The sequence below is a fragment of the Pelodiscus sinensis genome, chromosome 2, assembly GCF_049634645.1.
Source record: "Pelodiscus sinensis isolate JC-2024 chromosome 2, ASM4963464v1, whole genome shotgun sequence".
NCBI lineage: Eukaryota > Metazoa > Chordata > Testudines > Trionychidae > Pelodiscus > Pelodiscus sinensis.
Genome location: NC_134712.1, coordinates 137937851 through 137948345, shown reverse-complemented (window position 1 = coordinate 137948345; position 10495 = coordinate 137937851).

The following is a 10495-nucleotide window of genomic DNA, read 5'->3' as shown; positions in this document are numbered from 1 at the left end:
ACTTGAAAACTCTTAAGATCTACCTCCGTCTTTTTTCCAGACGGAAACGCATTTTTTCAATCATTCTTCATAGGTAACATTTTCTGGACCTTTAATTATTTTTGTTGCTCTTCTCTGAACCTTCTCCAATCCACATCTGTTCTGCAATTTGTGCTCAGAACTGGACACAATGTTCTAGTTAAGGCCTAATCAGCTCAGAGTAGAGAGAAAGAATTACTTGTAATGTCTTGCCTACAAATACTCGTATTAATGCATTCAGGAAAGATGCATATTTTTGCAACAGTGTCACACTGTTGACTCATTTAGTTTGCAGTCCACTATGACTCCTAGATCACTTTCTATAGTACTCCTTCCTACACTGTCACTTCCATTTTGTATGTGAGAAAATGATTGTTCCTTCCTAAGTGGAGTACTTTACATTTGTCTTCATTGAATTTCATCCCATTTACCTCAGCCCATTTCTTCAGTTTGTCTACATCATTTTGAATTATGATCCTTGTTTGAAAGCACTGGCAACCCTCTCTTAGCTTGGTAGAATCCACAAACTTTATAAGCATGCGCTATATGCTATTATCTAAATCATTGATGAAGGTATTGAACAGAACCAGTCTCAAAACTGACCCTTGAGGAATCCCACTTGTTATACCCTTCCAGCTTGACTTAACTCTTGATAAATATTCTCTGGGAACCATTACTCAACTAGTTATGCACCCACGTTATGGTAGCCCCATCTACATTGTATTTCCTGAGTTTATTTATAGGAAGGTCATGCAAGACTGCATCGAATACTTTACTAATGCCTAATATACCACATTACCACTACCACTTCCCCCCCTTATCCACAAGGTTTCTTATCCTATCAAAGGTATGTCTACACTTGTACCCTATTTCAAAATAGGGATGCAAATGTAGGCATTCAAAATAGTAAATGAACCCAGGATTTAAATATCCCATGCTTCATTAGCATAATCCCATACACTGAGGTTTACCAGTTATTTTGAGAAAAGGGTTCTCTCTTGAAATAACGAAGTTAAAAAGGGCATTTTATTTCAAAATGGTGTGATTTTGAAGTGGTGCCTGACGTGATTATGCTAATGAAGCATGGGATATTTAAATACCGGCTTCATTTACTATTTCAAATGTCTACATTTGCATCCCTATTTCAAAATAGGGTGCAAGTGCAGACATATCCAAAGAAAGCATTCGGTTTGGTCTGACAAGAATTGTTGTTACTTATCACCTTATTATCTTCCAGGTGTTTGCAAATGGATTCCTTAATTATTTGGTCCATTATCTTCCATGGAACAAAAGTTAAGATGACTGGTCTATAGATTCCTGGATTGTCCTTACTTCCTTTTTATAAATGGGCACTATATTTGCCCTTTTCCAGTCTTCTGGAATCTCTCCTGTGACTTTTCCAAGATGACAGCTAATGGCCTGGGTTCCCCCCCCCCCCCCCCGCCCCCCGGATGGTTTTTAAGAAGCAATCCCATTATAGGAACAGCCAAACCCTTACCTTGCTTTAAGTTAATGTAAGAGGAAAATGAAGATAGAGAGAGACAGACAAATTCTCTCAAATATATAATAAATATTAATCCTTTATAATTTTACCTGGTTTCCACTTTTTATAAGACTCCTTTTTTATTTTTAAAATCAATCAAGGTCACCTGGTTAAGCCATGATGGTCCCTTGCCATACATTTTTATACAGTGGGATAATGTGCTCTTGCACCCTTGTTAATGTCCTTTTAAAAAACTGCCAACTGTCTTCACTTGTTTTTCTTTAGTCTTGCTTCCTATGGGACTTATCTACCAGCTCTCTGAGTTTGCTAAGGTCTGCCTTCTTGCAATTCATTGTCTTTATTTTGCTCTTCTCCCATCTACCATGCCTTAGAATCATGAACTCCCATTTCATGATCAGTTTCATTCAGGCTCCCTTCCACTTTCAAATTCTTCACTGGTTCCTCTCCATTTGTTAAAATTAAATCTAGAACAGCCTGCCCCCAGTAGCTTTCTCCACCTTCTGAAATAAAAAAATTGACTCCAATACATTCCAAGAACTTGTTGGAATCTATCCCTCACTGCGTTATTTTCCCAAGAGAGTTCTGAATGTTTGAAGTTCCCCATCACCACCAAGTTCTATGCTTTGGATGAGTTTGTTAGTTGTTTTAAAAAAGCCTTTTCCATCTCTTCTTCCTGCTTGGGTGGTCTATTAGACTCCTACCTTGATATAACCCTTGGTTTTTTACCCCTTTTACCTAGAGACTCTCAAGATGTCTGTCGCCTATGTCCATCTCAACCTCAGTCCAAGTGTATACATTAAATGTATAAGGCAACACCTACTCCCTTTTTTCCATGACTATCCTTCCTGAGCAAGCTGGACCCTTCTAAACAAATATTCCAACCATGTGTTATCCCACCAAGCCTGTGATGATACCAACTATGTGATACTTGTGCTTATTTGCCTGCATTTCAAATTCTTCCTGCATGTCCTGTACCTGACTGTAAGGTTGTATCAAATTGCTATTTGTATAATTTTAATTGTCAAATTATTTATAAAGGTAGAAAATAAGACCATATTTTAAAGTATAAGCAGCATGTTGAATTTTCAATCCTAAATTTGTATTTCCTGACTGTGTACTTGGTTACTCACCTTTACTGTTGCATCAATATTCTTTTTTTTAAAACTATAAAATGTGAACTGTAAAATGTTAATCATGCCACATACTAAATGCATCTATGTCTGTGGGGAAGCATGGCAATTCTTTAAAAAAAGAAAGCAACAAACAAATTATAGACGCGTGATGAGAGAAAGTCACATCAAGTGAGAATCACTGTGAATGAGTTATGCAAATAACTATACAAGTAAGCAGCAAATATTTACTCAAACTCAAGCAAGGATAAAAGTTGAAAATTAGGTTTGTGCTTAACCTTCTAATTTAGGTTCATGTGAGTTTTGGCACATTGAACCAGTAGGTTTTCCTCCTATGATGTCAACACCCCCAGTTTTGTTTTTGATGTCAGATTTGTACAAACTGAAAACCCAAAATGAGAGAGTGAGCAAACCTTGGAGTGTTGTCAAAAAAAAATTAAATTTGTAAACAGTCTATTCTCCCCCTCCAAATACACACAGGATCCCCACTCACTTACCGAAGTACCATTAGCATTATTCTTGGGAGACCGTTTGTGTTTTTTAAACCATTTACATTTTGAAGGATTATCCAAACTGCCCTACATATCTGTTCATCTCACATAGTTGTGAGACAGTGATCAGCAGGTAAGCCTGCTGCTTAATCCTGCCTGTCACCCCTATTCACTCAGTTGCAGGACAGGGAAATACTCTTCAAGTCCTGGAGCTGCCTTACTAACAGCCCTTACCATAATGCCACACACAGCCTTTTACTCCTGGGAGTAATTTTCTCAGCATTTTCAGAGGTTCTGAGTTCATGTCCTGAGCAGTGCATTCAGAAAACCCTTTACTCATTGGCAATTTCTATCCATTATCTGAATTGTTTGGGTGATGATAAACTGTGGCAACATTACCAATATAGGATAGTTTTGAAAATACAAATCCTGAGTGAGCGGTCCTGATTAAATATATTTCATTCTGCTAGTACCCAGCTTTTTTTTTTTTTTAGAAGGCATACATGGGTAAGTAACCTAGTGATCAGACATGGGGAGCTAGGCATCACTGAGTTTTAGATTCTGACCTGACTATCTCTATAGCCATGAGAGAATCAATCTATAAAATGAGGATAGACAATAAGACTTTCCTTCCATTGGAGAGATTTAGTTAATGTTTGTAAACATTTTGAACGTCAACATACTGTATCGTAAAACTTATTGTTCATGCGAGGAGCTCCCCAAAGTGCCAGAATCCCATGTCACAGGAAGATTATGCCCCTGTGTGGAATTGTCAGCTCTCAAATGACTATGGAATGGCTAGGATGACTACAGCATGTTCTCACTTAAGGATCAAAATAGTCTTCTTGTTCCATCTGCCCATGTAAAATATTCCAGGGTTTGAGCCAGTTCAGAGGAGCAACATTGTTTGCCAAGAAAGAGCTTTTGGAGTAACAGCTTACGTGATATTTAATACAGGAGTCAAGTCCATTTAAAATTGAACAAGCAGAAGGAATTTTTCCTGCCTGAAATCCATGTATCCAAAGGAAAAGAAAAGGTCAAATGAGAACATTTCAAAACAAAAGCCACTGTAGATCAAATTCTTAGGGGTGCTGAATACCTACAGCTCCTACTAAAGTAACTTATTTTAGTGGGAGCTGCAAATACTGAGCTCTTCTCAAGATGGCTGAATTTTCAGGAGATCAGATCTTGAGATTTATGCTGCTTGAGGCAAAAATCTCACAGAACACCACCTCATGATATTTGATAGACAATACAAATCTGAAAGCCAAAAGGAGTACAGTGCAGAATAATATAAAAACAAAACAACTAAAGAGTGGGATATCTTTGGTAGAGCTGAAATGCTTCAAGGAGCAGGTGAGTTTACAAGAGGTTACTCTGGAGAAAAATAAGAGCATTTGAGTTTTTATATTTATATTTTACACACACACACACACACACACACCCCCCCCCCCCCCCCCCCATACCCCGTGTCCCCTGGTAACATCAATCCGACTTACGTCGGATCCCTAGTTACAAACGGGGGGGCACGCAGTTAGTGCGGGGTGCCTCCCCCACTGTCGCCGCCTCCGGTGGTGCAGGGGGCGCTTCCCCCCAGCAGACCAGGGAGATGCGGAGCTAGTGCTCCCCCTCCCCCCCAGCAGACCAGGAAGACGCGGAGCGGCTTTTCTCACCACGGAGGATGCGGGTCTGCTGGGGGGAACAAGACAGCAGCCAAAAGTGGGCACCCCAGAGCAGAAAAATTAATTTCCTAGGGAACAGCAGGAGCAGCAGGCAGCGAGACCCATTGTGTTACAGTCCCCACCTTGGGAGCAACAGCTCTTTCCCTCTTCAGCACTAGAGCTGCAAGTATCTTGTTAGCGTCACGTGAAATTAACAAGTCCCTTCCAGCCTGGCAGAGGTGAAGCTGAAAAATTACCCAGTGGTGTGAGTGGGCAAGAATGGGGAGGAGCAGGACAGAAGGGAAGAGGGGATACGCCCCAACCCCACACCCTGGCTGGAGCGGAGCAGGGTAAGCCCCAAGGGGATTGGTCTGGTTGCAAAGTGGGTGAGTGGACAATGAGGACCCACCTGTGGTTAAACTCCTGTTCCCAACATAGAATTTCTCTTTAAAATTAATCCTGTGGATAAATTCACACACACACTTCACAGGAAGGGATTTCCATTTTCTGCTCAGCAGAATACAACAACAGCTTTGATTGTATCAATATTTCACTGTGCTCTCCAATGACTATTGATTACACTTAATACCCATTTCACTGAATTATCTGTAGCAAATTCTATTTGGAACAGTAATATGCATTGAATAAACTTTTTTTAGTTATAAAAACAAAGATTCTGACTATTAAATGAATAACTGGGATCTTTCAGGTACCCCAAAAGGAAGATTTGGATATAGCATGAAACACTGAAACTTATGATCAATTTTTAATTAAAATAACCAAAAAAACCTTCATATCAAAACAGTATGTGTTTTTCTTAGAATAAGGAAGTTGTATGAGAATCAGGGTCTTTTCCACCTAACTCCAGCTCCCCGTTCATCCCCCCCCCCCCCCCCCAAAATGTACCAGTTCGGACTTGCATACAAATTCAACTTAAGAACAAACCTACAGTCCCTATCTTGTACGTAACCCGGGAACTGCCTGTATATATAAACTGGGAAGCTCTTCCGAGCAAAAGCTAGGGCAATAAGGCAGAAAGTTAGAAGTTAAAAGAGGAGTTCTAAGGAATGCATAAGACTTAGATATGGCATAGTTAACAAAAAGAGCTGTGTAGAGTGAATACAAGAAAGGATGAGATGTATTAACTGTTGGAGGAAAGTAGAAACTGGTGAAAGGATTTTTTTGGGGTGGAGGAGATAGGACACATGGCTGTAACAACAGAAGACGACTGTGAGGTTGACATACATATTGGAGGACGGACATGACAGATATAGGTATTTAGAAAGAAGCAGTAAATGTTTACAAAATGTTTATTTAATTCTGAGATTGCTTTTTATTGCAATATTTAAAGGCTTTATTTTTAGGCATCCAATATGTTTAGTTTTGGTTAACATTTTTTGCTGAGTTAATGAGGATAGTTAAATTACAAACATCTTCCTGAATGGAATTTGACGATATAACTTTCTAAAGAAAGTGTATTTTCTTCTTTTAATGTTAGTGTACAAAACACACCACACTTCAGTTGCAATACAGGCAGTCCCCGACGTAAATGCGGATCCGACATAAGTCGGATCCGCATAAGAACGGGACTTTTCTCGCCCCAGAGCTCACTGGACCCCCCCCAGCAGACCAGGGGGACAGGAGCAAAGCCGCCCAGGCGGCAGGGGTCCCGCCGCCTGGGCGGCTTTGCTCGGGTGTCCCTGGTCTGCTGGGGGGCTCCAGCGGCTTTGCTGGACCCCCCCAGCAGACCAGGGAGAGAGGAGCCAAGCCGCATAGGCGGCATCCCACCGCCTGTGAGGCTTTGCTCGCGTCTCCCTGGTCTGCTGGGGGGAGGGAAAAGGGGGCGCAGCTTGTGCGCCCCCCCCCCCCCAGCAGACCAGGCTTTTGTTGCAGGACACCTCGGGTAGAGCAGCTGGGGTGCTGCCGGGTTGGTCCTGTGGGAACCTACCAGGCAGCGCCCCAGCTGTTTTGTCCCAGGCTCCAGATTCAGCAGCTGTTGAAACTGATCAGGCTGATTCCAGGAAGCTGGGGGCAGAGCAACTCTGCCTCCGGCTTCCTGTAGTCAGCCCCTGGTCAGTTTCAGTGGCAGCAGCTGAATCTGGAGCCAGTTCCGACTTACATACAAATTCAACTTAAGAACAAACCTATAGTCCCTATCTTGTACGTAACCGAGGGACTGCCTGTATTACACTTCAGACTTACAATAATTAAGATGCTACTTTACCTTCTGATGCCACAAGTAATTTATTAGATTGGATGCATTCAAAAGACCAGCAGACTGTAATAACAAGTAAAATCTCACTGTAAGAGAAGATATTCAAAGAAACAATAGCTAGACTTAAATGTAATTTCAGGATGCATTTGGCAGTTTTGAGCCCTTTTTTGGAAGGCTCTGTATCTTGATATAAATGGGGTTGTACACACAAAATGCTAAAAGCCCTCACCCCCTTGTAGTGGTTGCTACCTCTTAGTTTAAAGTACTAATTCCATGGAAACACACACACACACACACACACACACACACACACACACACACCCGCCCATGTATAACACAAGCCATAGAAATTCTCCTAGAGCATAGCTTTGAGAAAAATATCCAATCTTGATTTGAAAATTGTCAATGATAGATAGTCCACTATGAGCCTTGGTAAATTGTTCCACTCTCACCATCAAAAATGTACACTTTATTTCCTACGTGAATTTGTTTAGCTTCAACTTCCAGCTATTGGATTGTCATGCCTGTCTCTGAGCCTGAAGAGACCAATATTAAATGTTTGTTCCCTATGTAGGTATGTATAAGCTACTCAAGTTAGTTTAAAGAGAAAGTTAGAGGGTAAGTAGAGTCCAAGAGCTCATTCTAATCCTTTCATCTCTCTCATCTCTTTTCTCTGAGCCCTCTAATTTATCAATATCCTTCTTGAACTGTGGCCACCAGAACTGGAATTTCCAGCAATGGTTGCATCAGTACTAAATAGATGCAAAATAACAGCTCTGCTACAACTCATAGTTTCCATGTTTATGCATCCCAGGATCTCATCAGCTCTTTTGGCCACAGTGCCTCACTGAAACCTTACGTTCCTCACAATCCTCAAGTCTTCTTTCAGAAGAACAGCTTCCCAGGGTAGAGTCCCTCCTCTTGTAAATGTGTATCTCTAGGAACAAAAAATGGAGGCCACATTTACACTTAGCTATAACATAACATGTTGTAACTGAGCAAACTAATTTTCTCCAGAATTCTTTTGAAAATGTTTGTGGGCATTAAGACACGAGAATAATATGAATTAATGTAATAAAGTAGACCTTAAAGGTTCCCTTTTTTCTTTTCCTGATATTTGAGGTAAATGCAAACAGAGAAGAATGTCAAGTCTTGTCTTCACTGATTTTAAACAGTTTACAATTAAAAAAAATCTTCTCTAGATCAGATTTCACTTGCATAGTGTCTGAGTTTATAATCTGACAGATTCTCCAAATGTCTATGGTCTTGCAAGAAAATCTGGGTAGACAAGACCTAACTTTCAGGCACAGAAAAGGAGAACCACCTCCTCTCCCTTCCCAGACACCCCTTTACAATGAAATAAAAAGTATTTCAGACCTTTGTTATACATTACAAAGATACTGAAAGATTAGATATTTATTCTTTTCCTTTTACAGATCTATAAATTTCATTTATACTAACGATTAGGATACATAGAGTCTGTGCCAGAAATTATAGTAGTTCGTTTTACCAGGTTGACTGCCGCAAGGAAAACTCCAAAATATATAAGGCTTTATATGACCTATTCCATGAAGATATTTAGAGAACATAGAATATCTGGATACACTTTCCATGACGAGCATATCACCCCTATATATTTTCTGAATACTATATAGAATTTGTCTATGAATATGAACCATTTGTCTCATTTCCATAAATGTGAAAATCACTTCCAGCCAGTTATATTATCTGTGATTTTACAGCTAGTTTATAATAACACCATCTTGCACAGTTTGCCTTCTCTCTTTCTGAATTTTTTTTAACATTGAAAGTACTTAACTAAAATTCCTTAAAATCATATTTTACTAATTTTTGCACAAACTATTGTCAGATATATTTCATTTTTTTAAATGTCCAAATATCTGGACATTTTAAACTGAAGATTATATCTTCAACCCTAATGCAGTTCCCTTTTGTTTAGGCAATATTGAATTATACCATCATAAACAATATGATACCATAAATATATAGAAACTCAGAAATACATGTAAGCATCTCCTGTTATGGATTCCACTTTGTGTATGAAAGTAACTTATGAAGTTGTTTATATACCAGCTGCTCAGTTACTCTCTCTCTGCACAATACCCAAAATGAATTAGGCAGGGCAGCTGCAGCACTCTGCTTCATTCACTGTCCAACTTGAAGATTGTAAGAAAAAAAGCTTGATGCATTATTTGAAAAAAATATCACAATCATGTAATTAAATATAGTACCATGAGAATTATTCTAAAGATAAATATGTTGCATTAATTTAAAGGGAATAAATGGACCAGTGTTAACAGAGTCCTTATCCCACATTAACAGTTGTAAGCAAAGTTCAGGGTTTGGTACTGAGAGACCTCAGCCTGAGTAGCACACAGACCACTAAAAATCCTTTTAACCTTTTATTTAAAATAACTAGAAAACTGGGAAGAATTTGAAATGTGAAGTATTTAATAAGGTTTTCAATTTAACATTTTGTGCCCTTTAGCAGGGGAGAGATTTTAAAAGGAAAAAAACCCTCTTACTTGACAGTCTCTTAGATAGTATGAAAAGTGATAATAATGAGTGACATCACAGGTGGCATTTTGGATTCCCCTAGAGCCAATATGGGTAGCAATGCTATCTGGGTTCCTCTCACCCTGGCACATTTTAATCAGGACACCTTTCAGAAATAATGCAGCCCTGATGGATTATTTCACATTTTCCCCATAAAATTGCTTTATTTTAAAGGACACAAAGTGTATGATAGGTAGAATAGCTATTCTCCTCATTATTTTGCCCAATAATTAGGCTTCATATCCCACATGCCAATTTTCACTTATTAACTTCCTGCTCCACATCTCTTGTTTAACAAGCATAATTTCAGCACAGTGCTCGAATCATATCAGCTTGGCCTTTTTGATCAGACTAATTCAGCTATTATATCTCCCTGTCATCTCTTTTCCCCATCAACAATTATTGTTATAGTTTACTACAATACTTCAGAATTTTTACATATTTTTTACAGTTGAGACTTAAAATTTACCTGAATTATGAGTTCAATTCACATGGGCATTCCTATCACTACATAACTTACAACATTAGAAACTGATCACTACTGAAAGATTTAAGTTCCTCACCCTTTTACCCAGAGAACCCTTCTTCCCCCACCTCTCCTTGGAAAAAAACAAACAAACAAAAAAAAAAAACAGTGAAATGGACCAGCAAAAGGATCTGAGTCCCCGCTCCCACTTCCTTTACCCCACGGCCTCCCTGATCCTGAGGGCTCCCCCTCCACTCTCCTGAGTAGCAGAGCCCTTGAAACCCCAACAAGGCTGGGCCCAGGTTTCCTGGGGCTTAATCCCCGACCTTGTAGTCATTAGGGGCAGGAGTTAGGGTGTCCCCACTCCAAGGTGCTCTCTTTACACTGCAGTCCTTCTTGAATGAGAACGGTTAAATGAGAACACACAGCCCTG